The 24,467-nt window shown below is 42.8% G+C and overlaps 1 protein-coding gene and 1 long non-coding RNA gene across 3 annotated transcripts in view; one reads left to right on the forward strand and one right to left on the reverse strand.

The window, feature by feature from the left end:
* The window catches only part of LOC121080565 (transcription factor RFX3-like), a 191,419-nt gene that overhangs the window by 20,543 nt on the left and 146,409 nt on the right, over nt 1-24,467 (forward strand). The gene's annotated exons all lie outside the window — the stretch shown is intronic.
* Nucleotides 1,388-5,107, reverse strand: LOC121080566. Its single transcript, XR_005825413.1, has 2 exons — nt 4,685-5,107; nt 1,388-1,508 (listed from the first exon to the last, which is right to left on the reverse strand). It is a non-coding gene; the product is annotated as an uncharacterized LOC121080566 (long non-coding RNA).

The raw sequence follows: 24,467 nt of genomic DNA on the forward strand, positions 1-24,467 counted from the left end.
TCACACCAATATGGCTACATGCCGTGCTCACTTTATTAAACAAACAGGTCATATTTATAACTTAAACCGACCGCTCACATGACTTTACACCCAGGTGATTGGATAAAAGTCTCTGGGCCATGTGGGGGTCTGGGTCGCTGATTGGTGGGCATGCTGCAGGCGCCTTATCAGAGTGTGCTGATGAGAGTGTGCTGATTTCACGGTTCCCAGGGCTTGCTCTGCACCTGGCTTCTTGTTTGTGCATAGCTTGTTTTCTTTCTCACACTGCTTGTTCCCAGGACAATTCAAAGTTGCTCTGCAGCTTCAACTAACAGGCCTGGGTTGTCCAACCCAGACAATGGTAACATATGTCCTTGGTCCTTTAAAAATTCCTCTACATATCCCCCTTTTTCTTTTTGGACAACCCTTGTCTGTTTCACAATAGTTGTTAAACCTTTCTTTACACAAGAAAATAAACAGCCAAAACCTAAAAACATTGCAACAATGTTTATAACAAAGTGTATTCCTTCCATCAATAACGTCTTTAACCATCCTGTTATCCCCAATCCTCTCAACCATTCATCAAAGGGATTATCATCAGCAAGAATATGCTTCATGTTTCCCTGCAGTTGTGACAACTTCTTGTGCATCGATATGGAATGATCGGAAAGGTTCATACAACACATCCCTTCAAAATCCTCACAACCATGTCCATGTGCTAATAACAAAAAACCTATTGCAGCTCTATTTTGTAACATAGCATGCCTAACACTATCTACATCAAGCAATAATGAACTTTAAAATCTTTGACATAAGATTAAATTGTTTCTCTCCCCAGCACGCTAACCTTCGTATATTCTTTGCATTTAATGCTGCCATTTGGACTCACACATGTACCATTCTGATTGGAAGTCAGATTCACTGCTTTAACATTCCAAAAACCATCAAAATTGATTTCATTCTCTTGCCGAGGAATACCAATTAAACAAGTTCTAAAGGGGCTGTCTGCCTGTTGCAGACTTAAACAAAAGTCTGTTACTCCCGTGATACTTGCCCATGTCACCCATATGTTTGTCCTAAGCAAGATGTCAAAAATACTTTGGCCAATGGGTAAAAAATTCATCAAGACCGTAAACTAAGTCCACCACTCAAACATGTTTACTCCTACAATTTCCGCAAATATTTTTTATTCTTTTTTTTACATTCCATCCCACACATCTGTGCTTTCACAGATTCTGATGATGTATGCCGTCTCCAATCAGCATGGTATTACACTAGTCGTATGCTTTCTCTTGCTTCATGCCCAGTTACTAATCAAACACATACACTCTTTACACCATTTACATTTAAGCTTTGGCTTACAGAACCGTTTTACCCCACATAGCATACATTGGCACAATACCTGCGGTTTACGTCCCTTACAACATAGACAGTTTATTCCGTCTGCTCGCTCTGAGTCTTTTCTTCCGTCTTCTGATCTTGACATACAGGTCGCACAAACTTGCTAGGGACCCATATAGGTCCTTTATCTGTGGAGATACAAAAATAACCTCTACCGATAAATAACACCGGATTAGGTCCTTCCCATATGCCTGAAGCCATATTTTTATACAGAACATTCAGACCAGGAACTGCAGTTGTTTGGTTCCCTCGTGCTGCTTGGTGATGTATAACAACAGGTGGTCCCTCTCTACCCTCCGTAAGGGAGAGATAGTTTAAGGTAAACAACACCTTAGTCAACCGTTTAGTTACATCTGTGTCCTGAGATACTTTCTGTCTCTGAAGATAATCCTTCAGGGTACGGTTTGCCCTTTCAACAACTGCTTGCCCCGTTGGGGAGTGAGGAATCCCTTTAACGTGTTTAATTCCCCAAGTTGTCATAAACCTAGCAACTCGTTGACTACTATACGCTGGACCATTGTCTGTCTTTATTTCTACAGGTCCTCCCATGACAGCAAAACAAGACATTAAGTGTCTCTCCACATGTAATGCCTTTTCACCGGTTTGTGCGGTGGCCCATATAAAATGAGAATAGGTGTCAGTTGTGACATGCACATACTTAAGCTTCCCAAAGTCAGGCACATGTGTTACATCCATTTGCCAAACCTGAAGTGCCTTCAGACCTTTTGGGTTAGTGCCCACCCCTAAACCAGGTCCATGATGACTACACTGAGGACAGGAGTGGACAATACCCTTTGCATCTACTATGGGTATTTAATACTGTCGATGTAAAGGCTTTGCATTCTGATGAAACATCTCGTGGCTGTTATGAGCTTCTTCAAACTTATTTGTTGGAGGAGTTATTGCCAGATAGCTGACTGCTTCATCATCTCTAGCATTACCTTTGCCCAAATCAACGGTCCACTGATGACTTCTAATATGCATAATACAAAATTCATGTTTTCTCTGTCGAAGAGTACCATGCAGTTGTATAAACATTTCACCAAGATGTTGATTCTTTGTCTCTCTCAACAAGGCATCTTCAATGCACTGTACTACACCAACTACGTACAATGAGTCTGATACTATGTTTACAGGTGTATTGTTCCAGCTTCCCAATGCCCAACACACTGTTTTCAGTTCTAAGGTTTGAAGGTTGTCCCGTGGTTCACCAGTGATCACGTGTTTCTGCCACTGATTATCGTATTGCCAAACACACGCAGCCTTCTTCATCTTTCGTCCTGCATCTGTGAATACCGTTGGCCCTTCAACTGGTCTTTTTTTGAGCACAGCGGCCTCGCAATCCACTGATAATGTTCTAACATCTTCCAGAGAGGTCCTTTTGGCCGGTTGTTGTGTACAAGACCTGTATAGCCCGTCAAGGCTTCCTGTATGGCTGTTGAATGTCTCAGGAGCCACTCATAATCATCACCACGGACTGGAATACTGATATCTGCCGGTTCAGTCCCATCGATTTCAACAATCCTGTCTCTTCCTTTTCTCACCAAGGCTGCTACTGCTTCAGAGCGACTTAAAATACGATGTCTGGGTTTCGATGTCAAAAACAACCACTCTAAAACGATCACTGTATTTTCCCCCTTTTTCTTTTGCCATTGTAAAATAAGGGCAAAAGGTGAAGCGGCAACATTACAAACCAAAAAAGATAACTGATGATTCGCCATTCGGCGACCACACCTGCCAGTCTGAATCTTGGGCAGCCCGCTGTTCTGGTGAACAAGTTTGAGGACTGTTGCCTTCAGTGCCATGCAATCAGGATCGGAATGGTTGCAAATCATCGTTAGTGAGGCAAACTATATTATGAACCCACTGTAGGTCTCCTAAAAGCCTTTGAGCATCATGCAGGTTAGTTATTTGTGTAGTAAGAGTTACCTTCTGAAGTCGGATTTAAAAGAAACAGTCTTTCAAGTCTATCACAACAATTTGCCAATTCTGAGAGATCATCATAGGAGTTGGAAGACCAGCTTGCAACACTCCCATCACTAAAATCTGATCTTTAACCTTCCATAAATCATGTAATAAACTGTATGATCTGTCCTGCAGCCTCTGAATGCAGACCATGGATAGTGACGGTTTGCTTTGCCTGTTGCAATATTTTCCAATCATGCAGCTCCCATTGTGCACCAAGATTATTAATCACTACTGGACAAGCTAATGAGCTAGTCACCTGCATCACCCTCCAAAATAGCATCACGAAGAACACCGGACCAACGCTGTAGAATTGGATCTTTTCTCGAGTTCAGCATCGGAGGGGTAGTTGGGCTAACTGGAGGAACTACAGGTGTCGAAGTAGTAGGCAGGTTCATTTCAACTCCCTTTTCCAGTTTTCTTAATTTATTTATTACCTTCTGTAAAGATTTCTCTGTATTTTTATCACAAAGCTTCTCTCCACCTTCCTCCTCAAATTCTTTCGATGATGTTTCAGGAAGAGGAGTATACGGCATCGGATTCGCGAGCTGTAGCTGCCCTCCGTTTTGGCCTTACTCCACCCACAGCTCCGATTGGTGCAGCAGGACTCACTGCTCCTCCTTCCTGGGGAGGCTCAACAGCCTCTTCCAGTTTCGGCTCAGTTAGAACAGACCCCCCGAGGAGTAAATTCCTGTTTGTCTGCTGTCTTATCTAAAAACTCCTGTACTGTTGAACATGCAGAGGCTGACATACCCTTCCTAAGACGAGTATGCCCAACTCCGAAAAATGTAGCCAAGAGAGAAGGCTTAGGTGAATCACCCTTCTGCTCCACCGGCTTTTCTACCACATCTCCTCCCAATACTTCTATAGCTGCTGCCGTTCCTTTTTTTTTTTCCACCTTCATAGTTTCCAGAGTGTTAATTATAGACCGCCACGTAGCTCCGAACGCTTTAGGTTCTTTTCCTTCTTTACCTCCCTCGATTGTAGTATCCCAGAGGCAATTTCCCACTACTCTCCATTCCATAATACTAAACAATAAGGTGGGCTCAGGAATCTTATCCTTTTTTTCGTGCCCAGCGAATTAAAGCCTCCACTTCTGTTCCTTTAGTTCTCTCACCTCTCTTAAAGAGGATACTAGTTAAAAGATTAATTGCCACGTCTAATTCCATCGCGGTCTTCCTGAGAGCTTTCCCCTCTCACAGAGAGGGTATCAGCGGTGAGCCCTGCCGTGGTTTTTATTTTTTTTTTTTTTTTGTCGTGGTCTTCCTTAGTGCTCCCCCCTCTCTCAGAGAGGGTATCGGCGGAGAGCCCTGCCGCGTTTTATTCGTCACGGTCTTACCTCCGGTGGGGGTGCGTTCTGCAGCTCTACTCCGAACTCTGGACTCCGCTTTTTGCCTTCCAGGTTCCGCCCGCCTCCGACCTCCAGCTCCCTAATCGGACAACTTCCCTTTGGGTCCGATGCATGGAGACTTCCGCATTTAAGCGAACAGCATTTAAGCGACTAAATGGGTCCCTGTTCGGGCACCAGACGAAGAGGGTCCCCTGTGGAGAGTCGGCCAAGTCACAACAATCACACCAATATGGCTACATGCCGTGCTCACTTTATTAAATAAACAGGTCATATTTATAACTTAAACCGACCACTCACACGACTTTACACCCAGGTGATTGGATAAAAGTCTCTGGTCACGCGGGCGTCCGTGTCGCTGATTGGTGAGCATGCTGCAGGCGCCTGATCAGAGTGTGCCGATGAGAGTGTGTTGATTCCACGGTTCCCAGGGCTTGCTCTGCACCTGGCTTCTTGTTTGTGCATAGCTTGTTTTCTTTCTCACACTGCTTGTTTCCAGGACAATTTAAAGTTGCTCTGCAGCTTTAACTATCAGGCCTGGGTTGTCTAACCCGGACAATGGTAACATATGTCCTCAGTCCTTTAAAAATCCCTCTACATCTTTGTCTATGGGTTATCCCTCTAAAAACTATTGAGTTCATTTAGTCCATGATGTTGGGCTCCATCTGTTATAACAGTCTTTCTGGGCAATGAGGACAGTGCGAGGTGTTGGATAGTTCCATGTTGAAGCCAGTTCTAATCCTATTATAGCTGCGCTGATCTGGTTTCACCAGTCAATCTTCGTTGGTTTGGCATTTGAAGAGAAATAAGGTTCAAATCTTCAAAGCTAAAAATGGTAGAAATGGATGCCACAAGATTATCCAGTGTCTCCAGGGCATGGGTTCAAATCTACCAGCATCACCAAAGACAATATGCAGTATTATGTAACAATTAACATCACTCAATTTATTGGCTGTTTTCACCAAAAATCAAATCCCCTTGAGGCACACATCGAACTTCCCCATCTTTCCTCATTACCCACCAAGTGCTTCCAGGCCCTTGAGCAAAAACAATCCCAGGAATGGCTTTGCCTTTGCCTTTGCCTGAGGCAGGAATGACTCACACCTTTTTCCCAAGCATACTTTTAAGGTGTGCTACAGGAACTTTATCCCCCTCTACAGTACACAAAAGCTTTTACTGGGCAGGACCAGCTTTGGTAGCAGATCTTCTGGTATTAACCAACCAGGTAGCCTTTGCTAAATGTTTATCCCAATGTTTGAAAGTTCCACCACCCATTGCTTTCAGTGTAGTCTTTAACAGTCCGTTACATCGTTCCATTTTCCCAGAGGCTGGTGCATGACAGGGAATGTGATATACCCACTCAATGCCATGCTCTTCGGCCCAAGTGTCTATGAGACTGTTTCGGAAATGAGTTCCATTGTCTGACTCAGTTCTTTCTGGGGTGCCATGTCTCCACAATACCTGTCTTTCAAGGCCCAGGAGAGTGTTCTGGGCAGTGGCATGGGGCACAGGTTATGTTTCCATTCATCTGGTGGTTGCTTCCACCATTGTAAGCACATGATGCTTGCCTTGGCAGGTCTGTGGGAGTGTGATATAGTCAATTTGCCAAGCCTCACCATATTTATATTTTGGCTATTGTCCTCCATAGCACAGAGGCTTTAACCACTTGCTTGCTTAATTGCAGCGCATGTTTCCCATTCATGGATTACCTGTGCAATAGTGTCCATGGTTAAGTCCACCCGTTGATCTCGGGCCCATCTATAGGTTGCATCTCATCCTTGATGATCTGAAGTGTCATGGGCCCACTGAGCTATAAATAATTCACCTTTATGTTGCCAATCTAAATCTACTTGAGCCACTTCAAAACTTGGCTGCTTGATCTACCTGCTGGTTGTTTACATGTTCCTCAGTGGCCCGACTCTTGGGTACATGAGCATCTACATGACGTACCTTTAAAACCAGGTTCTCCAACTGAGCAGCGATATCTTGCCATAATGCAGCAGCCCAGATGGGTTTACCTCTGTGTTGCCAATTGCTCTGCTTCCATTGCTGTAACCACCCCCACAGGGCATTTGCCACCATCCATGAGTCAGGATAGAGGCAAAGTATTGGTCACTTTTCTCGTTCAGCAACATCTAAAGCCAGCTGGATAGCTTTCACTTCTGCAAACTGGCTCGATTCACCTTGTCCTTCAGTTTCTGCGACTTGTCATAGGGGACTCCATACAGCCGCCTTCCACCTCCGATGCTTTCCTACAATACGACAGGACCCATCAGTAAACAAGGCATATTGCTTCTCATGTTCTGGCAGTTCATTATACAAAGGGGCTTCTTCAGCACAAGTCACCTCTTCCTCTGATGACATCCCAAAATCTTTGCCTTCTGGCCAGTCCATAATAATTTCCAAAATTCCTGGACGATTGGGTTTTCCTATCCGAGCTCGTTGTGTAATCAGCATGATCCACTTACTCCATGTAGCATGAGTTGTATGATGTGTAGAAGAAACCCTCCCTTTAAACATCCATCCCAGCACTGGGAACTGGGGTGCCAAGAGGAGCTGCACTTCAGTACCAATCACTTCTGAAGTGGCTCAAACCCTTTCATAAGCTGCCAATACCTCTTTTTCAGTTGGAATATAGTGGGCCTCGAATCCTCTGTAACCCCAACTCCGAAAGCCCAAAGGTCGTCCTCGAGTTTCCCCTGGTGCTTTCTGCCAGAGGCTCCAGGTAGGGCCATTCTCCCCAGCTGTAGTGTAGAGCACATTCTTTACATTTTGCCCAGTCCAAACCAGCCCAAGGGCTACTGCTTGAACTCTCTCTCGTTTAATTTGTTTAAAGGCTTGTCATTGCTCAGGACCCCGTTTAAAAACATTCTTCTTTCAGGTCACATGATAAAGAGGGCTTACAATCATACTGTAATTTGGAATGTGCATTCTCCAAAAACCAATGGCAACTAAGAAAGCCTGAGTTTCTTTCTTACTAGTTGGTGGAGACATCGTTGCTAATTTTTTGATCACATCCATTGGGATTTCACAACATCCATCTTGCCATTTTATTCCCCAAAACTGGATCTCCTGTGCAGGTCCTTTCACTTTACTTTGGTTTATGGCAAAACCGGCTTTCAGAAGGATTTGGACTATTTTCTCCTCTTTCTCAAAAACAACTTCTGCTGTATCACCCCATACGATGATGTCATCAACGTATTGCAGATGTTCTGGAGCTCCACCCTGTTCCAGGGCAGCCTGGATCAGTCCATGGCAGATGGCAGGGCTGTGTTTCCACCCCTGGGGCAGTCGATTCCAGGTGTATTGGACACCCCTCCAAGTGAAGGCAAACTGTGGCCTGCACTCCACAGCCAAAGGGATTGAGAAAAATGCATCTGTGATATCAATAGTGGCATACCACTTGGCTGCCTTTGATTCCAGTTCATACTGAAGTTCTAGCATGTCTGGTACGGCAGCACTTAATGGTGGCGTAACTTCATTCAGGCCACAATAGTCTACTGTTAGTCTCCATTCTCCATTAGACTTTTGCACTGGCCATATGGGGCTGTTAAAGGGTGAGTGGGTTCAGCTGATCACTCCTTGGCTCTCTAGTTGGCGAATCAGGTCCTGGATGGGAATTAGGGAGTCTCGGTTGGTGCGGTATTGCTGCCGTTGCACTGTGGTAGTAGCAATCGGCACCTGCTGTTCCTCACCTTTCAGTAACCCCACCACAAATGGGTCTTCGGAAAGACCAGGCAAAGTAGACAGCTGCTTAATTTCCTCTGTTTCCAGGGCAGCTATACCAAAAGCCCACCAATACCCTTTCGGATCCTTGAAATACCCTCTCCTGAGATGACAGCCTATGCCAAGGATACATGGAGCCTCTGGGCCAGTCACAATGGGATGTTTTTGCCACTCATTTCCAGTCAGGCTTATTTCAGCCTCCAGTACAGTTAGCTGTTGTGATCCCCCTGTCAGTCCAGAAATACTGATTGGTTCTGCCCCTTCATAGCTTGATGGCATTGAAGTACACTGTGCATCTGTATCTACAATGCTTTATATTCCTGTGGGTCTGATGTGCCAGACCATCGGATCCACACAGTCTAATAAACCTGGTTATCTCTGACCTCCACCTGGCTGGAGGCAGGGTCCCTCTAATACTGGTCTAGGGACTCCGCACTAGGATGGCTAGCAGTGCAAAACGGATGTAGTGTGGAGTGGTTCTGCTCACTTATGTCTTGCCAGAATGGGTTAGAATTCCTTTTCACAGGATCAAAAGTAATGTCAGCCCTATCACTCTGTCTGGAAAATTGTCCTCTGGAGAGTGGAGCAGCAACCTTCTTGGAAGACTCTTTATTTGTGTTTGTTTTTCCTTGCCGTTCACTCACTTGTGCCTCCAGGACTGAGGTAGGTTTTGTATCCCACCTCCTCATGTCCTCTCCATGGTCTTGCAGACAAAACCACAGAGCACCTCGTGGTGTGTATTTTCTATATTTTCCCCTCCAAACAGAAGGGCGTCTACAGTTGATAGCTGAGATGTGAGTCTGTATTGGTGGAGAGTATGACATATTCTTGTTAATCTGCTGGACCACTCTCTCCACAGCTGAGATGATGGAGTTAGAGACACTATCTTCATAGTCTCGGAGCTGATGAATCGCTTCATCCACTGCTGGTGGTGCAGTGTCTGACCAACCATTACTGCCAATGAGTTGGCATATGCTGATGGTGCACTCTGTACCAATTTTTGCCACATTGGGCGTGTGCATTGGACTTCATCAGGATCTATGGGTGACTGTGGATCGTTCAGGTTATAATAGATCATCTCTTTCACAGATAATTCCCTCAAGTACTGAGTACCCTTCTCTATCGCAGTCCACTTGGTTGGACGACATGTATTATCCTCCTTGTAGGGATACCTTTCCTTCATGCTTAACAGAAGTTGCTTCCAGAGGCTGATGATTTGCGCTCCTTTTCCAATTGCCCTATCAATGCCCCTTCCTCTAGCAAGTGATCCCAGCTGCTTGGCTTCCCTACCCTCCAAGCCTATACTGTGAGCCCCATTATCCCAGCATCAAAGCATCCAGGTGATAATGTGTTCACTTGGTTGACAGGCATAATCTTTCCTCATATCCCGCAGTTCACTCAGGGACAGAGATTGAGAGGTTGCCTCTTGTTTGCTTTCTTCATCTTGTTCACCTGATGGGCCTGCTCCTTCATCCTCCTTTACCAAACGAGTTGCTTTCCGTCTCCATTTCCTTTTATCTACAGGGTCCACTAACACTGACACCACTCAGTCTTCTACATCACTCGTTTTCAGGGGCCAAAGTAGCTGGAATGCCTGCCACAGGGGCTAGAGTAGCTGCAGCGCCGGCTGCGGGGGCTGGAGCGGCCACAGCAGCTGGAGCAGGGGCTGGAGCAGGGGTTGCAGCAGCAACTGGAGCAGGGGCTGGAGCAGCCACAGCGCCTGCCACAGGAGCTCGAGCGGCCACTGAGCGTGGAGCGGTGGCTGGAGCGGCTGCAGCAGCTGCAGCAGGGGCTGGAGCAGTAGTTACAGTTTGTCGCTTAAAATTCCACCAGATCCAGGACGTGAAAACCACATTCAGTATTCCTATTACTAGGCTCAGTACTGACACTATGGAGCTTCCAGCAGACCAAAGATACTCAGAGTCTCCTAAAATCCTAAATGTTTCATTAATTAGCCCTGAGGAGAAGGGGGAGGTGTAGACTCCACCCATAGGCCGACTCTCTAGGAAAACAAAGCCATAGGTACAGTTGTTAGCAATTCCCTGCAGGGGCCACCAGACACACAGAGGCAACAACACTGAGTACTCAGACCAGATTAGTTTTCTAACCAATGAGCCAATCATATTATAGACTAGTACTATATAGTACAACACTATAATAACTTTAGTCCAGGTCCCAATATAAACAAACACAAAAGGGAACACATACTGTAAATAAACAAGACAATTCAACCCTGGGATCATGGGCAGCAAATTCAAAAGCAGAGAAGCCAGCATTGTAGTCAATTATTAATTTAATACAATGAATACTGCAAACAATTTAAGCTAAAACAGTCTGATTAGACCTGTCGTTATCTCAACCCTTCGTGCCCCACGTTGGGTACCAAAATAGACTGTTGTGGTTTAACCCCAGCCGGCAACCAAGCACCACGCAGCTGATTGCTCACTCCCTCTCCACCTGGAGGGGCGGGGAGGAGAATCAGAAAGGAATTTAAAACTTGAGGGTTGATGTAAGAACAATTTAATAATTTAAACAGAATAAAAAGGTAAGAACAACAACAATAATAAGTATTATAATGGAAAGGTGGGGAAAAGGGTAAAATCCAAAGGAAAAGGGAGAAAGGAAAACAAGTGATGCACAGTACAACTGCTCACCACCCGCTGACTGATGCCCAGCCAGTCCCTATGCAACGATCCTCCCCGCCCCAGCTAACTCTTCAAGTTTATATACCAAGCATGACATCCCATGGTATGGAATACCTCTTTGGCTGGTTCAGGTCAGCTGACCTGGCTGTGTCCCTTCCCACTCTCTTGTGCCCCTCCAGCCCTCTGGCTGGCAAGGCCCAAGAAACTGAAAAATCCTTGACTTAGTATAAACATTACCCAGCAACAACTGAAAACATCAGTGCGGTTTATCAACGTTGTTCTCACATCATAGCCAAAACACAGCACTGTACTAGCTACTAAGAAGAAAGTTAACTCCATCCCAGTTGAAACCAGGACAAAAGGAAAAAATGATAACTATCCCATCTTCTCCTCCAGGATAGGTTTTTATAGCCTTGTTGTAATACCTTCTCAGTTCCTTGAAATCCTTGTGTAATCAGACTGTTTGTACTGGTGTGTGTTGTGAGCCTAATTTTGATTTTTATTATTGTTCTTACGGTTAAACAGCTAATTGGGATTGACACATAGGAACGTGCTCTAAGGCAAATGATTCCTAGGTGTCAGGGTGTAGGGGAGGAGTTGGGCAGGTGCATAGGGCTGTTATTGCCTCCAATAGCTTTTGATTTCATGCCTGAACAGGCATGTAATCCTGTCAGACTAATACATTTGAGGGAGAGCCTTACCTACCCTAAGGAAACACAGCTACTTCTAATGCTGTGTTGGGCCTGGCCCATCCCTATTGAGCTGCTGTCCAGCACCCTCAAAGGAGCAAGAGGGTCTCCCAATCTAAGAGCACACAAACAGAAACTGAGAAGAAGGTCTCTCGCTCTGAGGCCACACAAACAGACACAGACTAAACCAGAGACACAAATTTAAACAAAAATAATGTGGTGAGTTAATCTTGGCTGGCCGCCAGGTGTCCACCAAGCCACTCTACCACTCTCCATTCACAGCAGGACGGGGGAGAAAATAAGATGAAAAAGCTTGTGGGTCGAGATAAGGACAGAAAGATCACTCACTATTACCATCATGGGCAAAAGAGATTCGATTTGGGGAATTTAGTATAATTTATTGCTGTTTATTAACAGAGTAGGAGAGCGAGAACTAAAACCAAAACTAAACCCCCCTTCCCCCTACTCCCCCCTCTTCCCAGTCTCAACTGCTTTCATAAATCTTCTACCTCCTCCCCCTGAGCAGTGCAGGGGGGGTGGGGGATGGGGACTGTGGTCAGTACATAACAATTTGTCTCTTCCACTCCTTCTTCCTCATGCTCTTCCCCTGCTCTGGTGTGAGGTCCTTCATGGGCTGCAGGGTGGATATCTGCTCTGCTATGGTCCTCCATGGGCTGCAGGGAATCGGCTTGCTTCAATGTGGTCTTCTCCAGGGGCTTCAGGGGAATCTCTGCTCTGGCACCTCCTCCCCCTCCTTCACTGACCTCTGTGTCTGTAGGGTCGTTTCTTTCACGTATTCTCACTCCTCTCTCTTGCAGCTGCTGTGCAACATTTTTTGCATTTTCTTAAATATGTTATCGCAGAAGTGCCACCAGCTTCACTGATTGGCTCAGCTTTAGCCAGTGGTGGGTCCATTGGGTGTGTCCCAGTACACCTCCCATGATACAATAGTTAAGAGACAATACACAGAGCTCACAACAAAGGAGATAGATTTTTCCAGTCCAAAGACCACTTTTTTTTCCCCAGTGGATTGTTAGGAAGACCAGCATAACAATACTCATACTGTTAGTAAAATCTAACAGCACCCTCAACTTATTTTCATATTTAAACTGTATACAGAAGATTGAATAGAAATTCTGTTTCTAGCTTCTATCCTTATTTTATTTAATTTCAATTATTAGACTGTTTTTATCTCAACCCATGAGTTTTCTCACTTTTTCCCTTCTGATTCTCTCCCCCATCCCACCAGGATGTTGCCAGCAGACCTGGTGTCATGTAAACTGACCCATGATCAAAACCCCTGAAATTTAGCCAGTGACACCAGGCCTGGAGCCAGGTATTGATCTATGTGATCTTCCAATTACACAGCCTATCGTTCCCTGCAACTGGGAGGATAGAAGAAAACACTACTTGTGCTCCTGATCCCTCAACCAGTTTCCCCAAGGCCTTGAGGTCTCTCTTGATTGCCCTCAGACTTCTTGTTGTTTGGACTTCATCATTGCCCACTTGGAAAACCAGTAATGGGTAGTAATCAGAGGGCTGTACCAGACAAGGGAGTTTTCTAGTAACATCCCTTACCCGGGCCCCAGGGAGGCAGCAGACTTCCCTATAGGTTGGGTCCGGTCAGCATATCAGGCCCTCTGTTCCTCTCAGAGAGGATTTGCCTATGACAACCCCCTTTCTTTTTTTCTTAGCAGAGCTGTTTGTGATGCGTGGGGTTGACTGACTCTCCCTAGGCAACTCTTCCAACCTGGACAGGCTTTCGTTCACATCATCCTTTTCCTGGCCTTCAGGTTTCAGAGCCTCATACCTATTGTATAGGGATACCTGGGAAAGTGAAGTAGGTCAGGAGGTGATTTGCCTGCTGCCCCAAGCAAGGACCTGTTTCCATTCCTCCCAGTCTCTTCCATCTGCCTAGTGGCGAGTAGGTAGGGGAGCCTCCGCTTCTTGTGATGTGTCCATTTGGTGCATTTGTCTCAGTAAAGAGGGGCTCCACCAGTCTATCTCCCCCTCACACTTCCTGATACTCCTTAACCTTTCTACTTCCTCTTTCAGCTCTGCCACCAGGCTGAGCAGATTGTTCACCAGGTCTCACCTCACACAGTTGTTATATCTGCTGCCCAACGGCAGCAGTGAGAGGCTCAGGCACTCCCTACAGCCCGTGACCTGGGCAGCTGCATGTTCATTTGGGAGCTTCGTCTGGGTTGCCACCTGCCTTGTGCTGGCGCTGGCTTTCGGCTGAGTGGAAACCATAGTTAGGTTTCTTCTGGGGGGGTGATGACCAATACTGGAGCTTGTCTCTTTGAGCTCTTAAGGATGTCTTATGACATCAGAAACGTTTCTCATAGTTGATGGCTGTCCCTCAGTGTACCGAGGACCATGGGGAGCTTTCCATGAACCTGCAAAACCGGCGTTCGGGCACCCTCTCTCTCCCCTCTCTTCTCAGTTTTGTGGGTTCATGGAAAGCTCCCCATGGTCCTTTGGTGCAATTCTCCGCTCCAGAGCACGTCTGCCGGAGTAGCATGCCTCAGAGACTTCGCTGAAATGTTCAAAGTATCATTCAAATTGTTGCTCACTTCAGATATATAATTTAGTGTCATTGATTTGAGAAATGTAATTTACAGTAGCTGTTTTAATAGAATTCCAGTACACTGAGGGGCAGCCATCAACTGTGAGAAACGTTTGTGATGTTATAATCTTATTCAACAGTAAATTTGGTCACAAGGGGGAGCAGCATATAGTTATAAGGAATAAGTGAGCATAAAGTCTTGTGATGAACTGTTAAGGGACTGCTTAAATACTCACTGAAAAGCGTAAAGAGAAGAGAGAATGAAATGTGCATTCAGTAATCAAAGATGAGTTCTGTGAGTATAATTTCTGCTTTGAAGAGAGGTGACTTCTTTCTGTCTCTTTAAGGGCATGATAAGACCAAATTTTACTGGTAGCTCCTGTATTTGCCCCCATGATGTATCTTTTAATTCTTTTTGAAGAACCATCTCTGTATCTCTTGATAGTTGTGCATCTTCAGAGATGGAGATTGTATTGTTGTCTTGGCTTCTCTGTGCAGTAGACTTTTTTCATGTTTCCCCTTTCAATCACTTGGGGAGGGGAGAGAAAGAGAGATGGTACTTGGACAGTCAGTCCGTCTTGGCCTCTTAGTTTTTTTTATTTCATACTAGGCAGAGATAGAGCAACATGTATCTGAAACTGAATAACTATCGTCTACTGAAAATAGATCTTTGCTGTAGTTGATTACCGCTGTTAATTCATTGTAAAATTAGGATAAATAAGCTCTTTTCTATTTCTACACTGAAGATTTTTTGAAGAATTTTATTTCCTTCTATGCAGAAAGTAGTTATGGTATACATGAAATCACTTGTCTTTAAAATGTCCTCAATTTCCTCTATTTCCTTCTGCTAAAAATGCACTGAGCTCTATAGATTCTCAGTCTTTTGGTAAACAATACTGATTTTTGGACCCTGTAACAGAAATTGGACTTCTTGCCTCTTTATTAAAAGCAACAAAAGTAAATCCATGTCTCTTAGCAAGTGGAAAAGAAAATAATCTTTTCTTCTTAGGGAACTATTGATAAAGTTTCCTCAAGGTACAAACATCATAACAGTGTGGTGAACAGACACCTACTACTAGCAAGACTGTGGTACTCCTTTCAAGATTTATTCTGATGTAGTCTTCATCAATACTGAGTCCCTTGGCACCAGGAAGGTCAAGGTTGTTATTCAGCCCTGAGAAAGGTCAGTCTTTGGCAGCAATGCTACCTTTTATGGTTTATCTTACTAAATGATCTACAGTTCAATAATGATCATCTTGTGCTGAGTTATTCTAAAAATGGATGTCTCAGTGTAAGTGTAGGTAATTGATATTAGTGTTTTGTATCCAATGTAAGTAAGGCTGTTTGGGGTTAAGTGACAAGACACATGGGGTTTGATTTATCACTCCTAACTATTAACCAGAGCATATGTGGATAGGTAATGAGTTCTGATAGTTTATTTGTTCCAGTCAGTGTTTTCAGGCATGGAAATCAGAGTACTAATCTATTTAATGTACTGTGTACTATTATCCTTTTACCATCAGCAGATCATAGACTTCAGTGTAGTTTCTCTTATGCCTACAAGGCTGAGAATTACAATTGTCTCAATTTTATAGATGGGAAACTTGGGCAAGCAAAGTGACTTAAGTGAAAATAAAAAAACCTAATATCCACAGCACACCCCTACGTTAATGATTCTCGGTCATCTGGACCAGTAAAACTATTGAAGCAGATAAACAGCCAGAAGCTGTCGTAATGTGAAGTCAGTAAGCAGCCAGCATATACTTGGAAGGAACTAGGACTTGCAGGGCACACAAAACTACACTTTATCTGCATTCTTGGTGTATTTAGGTCCAGTTCATGTGTTTTAAAACTCATATGGGCTGCTATGAAGAAAATTAACTATCCCAGCGAGACACAGTACAAAAACTATAAGAAACAAATTTTACATGATCTAACAGCCATTATAAGGAGACATAAAGTCTTTCTTTATGGACAGGTAACTGATTTAATAATTTTGATCTAGTTTGAGTGAGATCTTCTAAATTTGGTAGCTATGCAGTTGTCAGTGTAATCTATTTATTTATTTATAAGTAAAAGATCAAATTAATTCTGAAATATATTTGGTTAATATCTCAGCTGTTATATTATTTTCTTAGTAATTTCTGATCTTTTTACTACATTTCCCAACACTGCTTACTGCTATAATAAAATGAAAGATGTGATCCAAATTAAATAATCATTTATCATATGGCTTCAAGTTTTGCATAGGTATTGTATTGTATAGGTATTGTTCTGTCTCTGCCAGTAATTAGGAATGAGATATTAAATAGATTTCCTACAGGCATATATTTGAAATTGTAACAGGTGGTTAGCAGGTAGTAGTGTTAAAACCAATGAGATAGGAACCTTGATGTTGCAGCCTTTTCTTGAGTAAAATCTCTCTGTTAGCCCATTATATCTGCTTTCTACACTCAATATATAGATATTAAGGGGGTTTTCAGAGAGTTTAAAGACTGATTTTTGAGCTTTTACACCATAAGCGATTTAGGGGTTACTTATTTAAATGTCTGCTTTTCTTTCTGTGTGCTTCTGCTATAGTTGTAGCACTTAGGTACTATGATGATAGATGTGAGATAGATATATATATAAACCCCCCATTTCTTATTTAATTTGCTTGAAATAGATCCCAATGATTTTAGGTATTAGTAAAATGCTACTAAGTTATACTATTATATCATTGTTCATTAAAAAAAATAATCAGAAACTAGCGGAGTTTAGGAATAGGTATTTTTATTGTTAAAGGTAAATTAGTACAGACTTTAAAAAATATTATGAATTTAATTATTTCCAAAATACTCAGATACTATGTAGAAAGTACATAGGAAATATTTTAAACTGCATGATTACTATTTTAAATATATGAATACATCCTCATACAAGATTGTAAGTATATAAAATGAGCTATAGTGGATGAATTAGTATCTTCTTTCAAGTTTTATTTCTGACCGTCTTTTGTCATATTGCTAGGTGAAGTGATATTAAAGCTAGATGTTTGTCAATATAACTAAAGAAAATTTTTGGCTTTTTCTGTCTCTTTTCTGCCACCTTGTGGACTTATTTAAATTCTAGAGTGGGTTCTTCCTATGTTTCCTGAAAACGACTTTTTTTTTCCTTCTTGTTTAGCATGTTCTGCAGTGGTTTTCCATTCTCTTCTCATTTCAGAACTGAAACATAATTAAAATGTTCCTAGCGTTTTAAATTTTGTGATATCTTTAATGGAAAGTTTATTGATTAAGATTTTGTAGGCATTTGTTGACCTCATTTCTTATCTCTGCCTGAATTGTCATATGCAACTCAACAAGAGGAAAAGATACAGTCCTTAATTGCTATTCTTGTGATATACACATAAAAATAACAAAATATTGTGAGTGAGCAGCTGTGTGGTGCTTAGTTGTTGCATAGTATTTACCTCACTGAACACATTGGGGTTAGGGATCAAAGAAGAAAGTATAAAGTCACATTTCTATAAATGCAGCTGGCCCCTGTTATCTAAGTGACTTTTAGCTTAAAATAAATCCTTCAACACAAAGTAGGTTTATTCATCAATATATAGTATACTATTTACGTGAAAAAATGATCCCCAAGCAAAAAAGAATGGTTGTCAGCACAAATTCTATAGCCATGAGTCTATTGAGACGCATGAGGTTCTTGTATAATTGAGATCAATTTCAAGTAGTAGAAAAAGGATAGCAACAAGTAAGAGTTTACACAGTGGTTTTAGAATACCATCTTTTTTGCTTTTGGTTCAAACCTTAAAAAGGCTTTTGCATGATTTTGATTGTCTCTATCTTAAAGCATTGTTCCAGATTCAGTCAGGCTAATTATGGTAGAAATTAGCAGCATTATGCAGATATCGCAGAAAGCTCCCTAAAATTATTTTACTCATTTTAATACCATCTCTATTCAGTAGGTATCTAGGCTACAAAATTACCACTGTATTTAGTGCTTTTGTTGATTATCTGAACAGAGCAACCAAAGACAAAATGGGCATGGAAACTGAATTATTCTTATTCAGCCTCCCTTCCTTGGCCTCTGAAAGAAAGTTGGAACATGTATGATAGAATGCAGCTTTTGTATAATGAAAGTTTCCAGGGTATAAATCTGAATTTTACAGAAATATTTTGATTCTTCACTGGAAAAAAAAAATCATCTGAATTGACTCAGCTTATAATAGGAAACTTTAATATAACCTGATTGTGAATAAGGGTTTATCACTATAACGATGCCCTCTAATACTGTGATTTATTCCCCCTGCCCTCCCTTGAAGAATAAGATGGTCTGATATTGGTACTTTCAGTTTGGCCTAGGGTCATTGCTCAAGAACTACCAATTTGACTTCTATTAAAACAAAGTATTCCCCATTCCTTCTAGCTAAAGACAGCTACAGCAGAAGTAAAACTGTGTGAAGTTGGGCTAATAAGTGAAAATATGCTGCTGTAAGCCTTTTTAATAAGATTGTAAATGTCTGCAAAAGTCCTAGGAGCAACTTTGTTCTGTTGTTGGGTTTTTTTCCCAATGGATTTATACTGGGATTTTCAGAGCAGTTTAAGGGAATGAGGTAGCCAGGTTACTCTGAGTTGCACCAGCCTAGTCAGTCTCATGTCCATTACTGGAATATTTAGTCAGACAATCTGTATGCATATACAAGGCCTTAGTGTGGTGACTGACAGATAGTATAAGAGTATGTGGAAGGAGAGCATCTGCTCCTTTAAGGGTATCTGGTCAAGGACCTTTTCAATGCAAAAGGGGATAATAAGAAAAGGAGGCATCCATAAACAAGAACATACAAAGACACAAACCTGACTGACAAATGATAAGGGAGGCATTAAGAGAGCATTAAGGCACTGAGTGTATTAAGATGCATAGTACACGGTAAGAAATCCTGAAACTAGATGAATATGGATCATTAACCTAAAAAATAATTTTTAAATAAGCAACAGTAAAAGTTACTTCCAAGCTATACAGAATCTCAGTGCTAAAACAGTCCAAAGACTGAGAGTCGGGGGGGGGGGGGGGGGGGGGGGGGGGGCGAAGAAGAGAAGAAGAGAAAGACAAATAAAACCAGCTTAGTTTCTTAGTTTGAAACTTCTAAATAACTACAGGCAACATCAACAAGTTTAAGGATAGCTCTAATTTGTGGAAAAGTGCTATGGAAATGAAAATAGATTAAGCCAGTTAGGGCCAACAGAAATCTAATCGGACTAGTACAAATTACTTGAAAAAAAATATCGATGGAATATATTTTCTATAAAGTTTTCTTAAACTTTCCTATAGAATTCTATAGAAGATATATATATATATATGCATTAAGTTCTATGATATAGTTCAGATATAACAGGAACTTCAAGTTTCTTTGTTTTAATCTAGCAGCAATACTAAATATAGAGGAAGTTCATGCAGTGTCTTAGCTAGTGCATTTAGACTCTTCTCATTCATCACGTGAAATGCTGGAATAGAAGGAATACCGAAAGGAATAGCAATGGCCGTTATGTACAGCTTAAAATACAGAGGGATGGAAAAGACAACTAAACTAAGGCCTGTAAGAAATCCAGTGCTAGTGATCTTTGGCTCCACAAAGAAGCCACAAGAATGCCTCCAATGGGTGATGCCAGGTTGTATATTTAATTCTCCTTTTCATGTTGGTGTGTGTTTAACTTTGCACATTTTTTGGTGTTTCAAAAAAGCTTTGGGCCTTTGAAAATTTTGTAGCATTCTCTGGCTTCAGTTCCTTTTTTAAAAAGGGGTGGGGTTTTGAAAACTGCATTCTTAAATGATTCCAGCAATTCAGCTTTATAGGATTAAAGCCAGAAGCAGTTTTCTTATTCAGGCTTTGCATTTCCTTTGAGTTAAAAAACCCAAAAGCCAACAAACCCAAGCAACAGAAAAGAAGAGCTGTTGTGTAGCGGATCAAAAAAGAAACACATGCAAACATTTTGACAAAGTTTTCTTTTTACCATCATTCCCTCTGTCCCTGTCCCAGTTGACTGCTTGATTACATGATGAATGCCTGGTGACTGCATGTTTTCTTCGCCAATATACACGTATATGCACATGTACCCACACATACATAGCATTCTTATGGAGAGAAAGATTTATAGCATTCATTCTGAATGTCAGAATGGCAAGTTGGGTATGTTATGAGTGACAGGTCCCAGTTGCATTCACAGTTGAAACAGAGATGTCAAGTATTTCTGGTCTGCAACAGTCATTTACCTGTAATACTAGAAGGAGCTGAAAAAGCTTGATGGAAAACATCAAGCCCTGCCTAGCCTGCTGATGTGGGAATCAAGCAGTCTTTGAAAGGAGGGAGCATATTACAAGAACCACCATGCTGTATGCTCTTCAGATTGTCAGCAGAATGTGGAGGGCAGAAAGTCTGAAGCTGCTTAAAAACCCCCTAAAACAGAGAAGAAATTGATTGGTAAAATGTCTGAATAGAGAGACAAGGGATAGTGACAGCCCCAGTGAGTGAAATCTTGGCCATGTGACAACAATGGTAAAAATCCCACTGACTGCAGTAGCATCAGGATTTCACTTGATTTCTGCCTATGAAGTATATTGCTATAAAGCTCTCTGAGGTGAAGCTTCCTCCAAGAACTGTTCTTCCTTTTGCTATTAACTCCTCCTAATCCAATCCATTTCATTGACATTATGTTTCTAACATGATCTATGAGGAGGCACTTGGTCAGCTAGTAGATGGTATTGTCAGGAAATCTCTCATGACATTGCTGAAAATGGTGGCTCCATGCTATTAAAATGGTGGCTGAAACATCATGGTGGATCCTGTGTATTTAGTGGGAGGGGGGCTTCCTGCTATGACATGCTTCTGGGATAAACAGGAGGAGGTGGCTGGTCCTGCCAGCCAATCACAGAGATGCCTGAGAAAATGTGGGTATGACGGTGTCAAGAAATGGCCATTAGCCAATCATAGAGCAGTATAAAAACACATGGGTTATGATGTTTAACTCAATGGCAGCTCCCTGCCATAAAATGGCAAATGAAACAAAATGTGGAGTCCCCTGTGCATGTAGGGGGAAGGTACTTCCTGGTCTGATGTATTTCTGGGTAAACTAGAAAGAACAGCTGGTCCTGCCAGCCAATCACAACAGACCACATGGCCAGAAAAAGATACTGTCTTCTGAGGCAAGTGGAATGCATAACTGCCTGCAACAGGACTTCAGCTGGAAATTGGGGGCATGGCACCTGTCACTTCTTATCTTGTATACCAGTGGTTCCAAAACTCTGCCTGTGGATATTCTATACCCCTGGTTCCAAAACCCTAGAAGTTGACCTTGGGTCTCTCCAGATGTTTTCTGTCAGAGGCTCCAGGTGAGGCCATGCTCCCTGGCTGCCATGTGGAACACCAGTCCCCAAACTATTTTTCATTGCGCACCCCTATCAGTAAAATATTTTTGAGCATGCACCCCCAATATATGTGTATTTATTTATTTATAAATTATATACATGTATTAATGTGCTAATATAGTACGTACATTATAAAACATACATTGGTCCTGGAAAGGGTCCAATAAGTTGTCTAGGAGATCTCATAGGACAGTTCGTGCAGGAGGAGTTCTCAGAGAGAGAGATTCCATTTTGCGTAGAAAGCAAGTAATTTTTATATTGCTGTGTTGGGTTTGTGTGGCAAGGTTGTTGTGTTGTTTTTTTGGGGGGGGGCTACAAGAGTGGCTTCTGTGAGAAGATGCTAGAAGCTTCCCCCATGTCCAACAGAGCCAGTTCCAGATGGCTCCAAGATGGACTCACCACTGGTTAAAGCTGAGCCAATCAGCAACGTTGGTAGTGCCTCTGTGATAACATATTTAAGAAGAGGTAAAAAGCCGCTGCAAAACAGTAGCTGTGTGAGCTCTCTTCAGCTGATGCTGTAGCAAACAGTGCCAAAATAAAAATTAGTATTTTAAATTTTCAAATATATTAACTGGGAAATTGGTTCATTATCCTGTGCTAAGAAATTAATCTTCCACTTCCTTTATTGGTACTTAGTTAAATTGAACAGGAGCTTGAACAGGGAAGACATTTATTGGAAAAATGGATTTTCTAAAGAAGAAAAACTAGTGGTGTGTGGAAGGGAGGGATAGGATCATTGGACTGACATTGAAGAGAGGATTGAGATTTTAGAGATTTGAGTTCTGATAAACACATCACTTAGGTGAAAGTGGAAAAAGAATAAAGGGAGAACAGGATCAAAATCTTCAGAATAAGGATAGGAGAAGGAGGGTATGAGAAATTATAATTATGTAGTATAGAGGGATGATTACCAAATATAGTCATTCTTTGGTTTTGACTAGCATGTTACAAAATTTTTTTTTAAAACAAAAGTTCCTTTAAGTTTCTTCCTTCAAAACTGCATTGTTTTTTGCCCTTTTTCCCTTAGGTTATCTTGATGTACATAAGTGTATTTTGTATGGTTGTCTCTAGTGTTTCTCACTTTGATTTTGAAAGGAAAGAAAGTCCAGGGATGAGGGTGTTAATCTGGAGACCTACATTCAGTTCCTTGCTGTGTTACAGACTGTGTGTGGTCTGGTCTGCAGCAAAATATTTGGGCTCAGATAATCAAAGATATTTAGGGACCTAATTCCTCTTAGCTATTCTTCACAGAATCACAGAATGGTCAGGGTTGGAAGGGACCTCTGGAGACCATCTAGTCCAACTCTCCTGCTAAAGCAGGTTCACCTAGAGCAGGTTGCACAGTTGCGTCCAGGCAGGTTTTGAATATGTCCAGAAAAGGAGACTCTAGAGCCTCTCTGGGCAGCCTGTTCCATTGCTCTGTCACCCTCAAAGTAAAGAAGTTTTTCCTCATATTCAGATGGAACTTCCTGTGTTGCAGTTTGTGCCCATTGCCCCTTGCCATGTCACTGGGCACCACTGAACAGAGCCTGGCCCCATCCTCTTAACACTCGCCCTTTAAGATATTTGTAGACATTGATAAGATCCCCTCTCAGTCTTCTCTTCCCCAGGCTAAACAGGCCCAGCTCCCTCAGCCTTTCTTCATAAAGGAGGTGCTCCAGTCCCCTTATCATCTTTGTAGCCCTCTGCTGGACCCTCTCCAGTAGTTCCCTGTCTCTCTTGAACTGGGGAGCCCAGAACTGGACATAGTACTCCAGATGCAGCCTCTCCAGGGCAGAGTAGAGGGGGAGGATACACACACACACCCTTGACCTGCTGGCCACACTGCTCCTAATGCACCCCAGGATCCCGTTGGCCTTCTCGGCCACAAGGGCACACTGCTGGCTAGTGGTCAACCTGCTGTCCACCAGGACTCCCAAGTGCTTCTCTACAGAGCTGCCCCCCAGCAAGTCAACCCCTAGACTGTAAAGGTGCATGGGGTTATTCCTCCCCAGGTGCAGGACCTTACACTTGCCTTTGTTTAACTTCATTAGGTTCCTCCCTGCCCAACTCTCTAGCCCGTCCAGGTCTTGGCTGAATGGCAGCACAGCCTTCTGGTGTTTCAGCTACTCCTCCCAGTTTTGTATCATCAGCAAACATGCTGAAGGCACACTCTGTCCCTTCATCCATGTCACTGGTGAATAAGTTATAACAAGACTGGACCCAGTACTGACCCCTGGGGAACACCGCTAGCTACAGGCCTCCAGCTAGACTCTGCGCTGCTGATCACAACCCTCTGAGCTCTGCCATTCAGCCACTTCTCCATCCACCTCACTGTCCATTCATCTAACCCACACTTCCTCAGCTTGCCTATGAGGATGTTATGGGAGACAGTGTCAAAAGCCTTGCTGAGGTCAAGGTAGACAACAGCCACTACTCTCCCTTTGTCTACCCAGCCAGTCATTCCATCATAGAAGGCTATTAGATTGGTCAGGCATGATTTCCCTTTGGTGAATCCATGTTGACTACTCCCAATAACCTTCTTTTCCTCTGCATGCTTTGAGATGACCTCCAGAATGAGCTGTTCCATCACGTTTGCAGGGATGGAGGTGAGGCTGACCAACCTGGAGTTTCCTGGCTCTTCCTTCTTGTCTTTTTTGAAGACTGGAGTGACATCGGCTTTCCTCCAGTCCTCAGGCATCTCTCCTGTTCTTCATGACTGAGGAAACTGAGGCACGGACTCCCTGATCTGACTAGAA

The sequence above is a fragment of the Falco naumanni genome, chromosome W (assembly GCF_017639655.2).
Source record: "Falco naumanni isolate bFalNau1 chromosome W, bFalNau1.pat, whole genome shotgun sequence".
NCBI lineage: Eukaryota > Metazoa > Chordata > Aves > Falconiformes > Falconidae > Falco > Falco naumanni.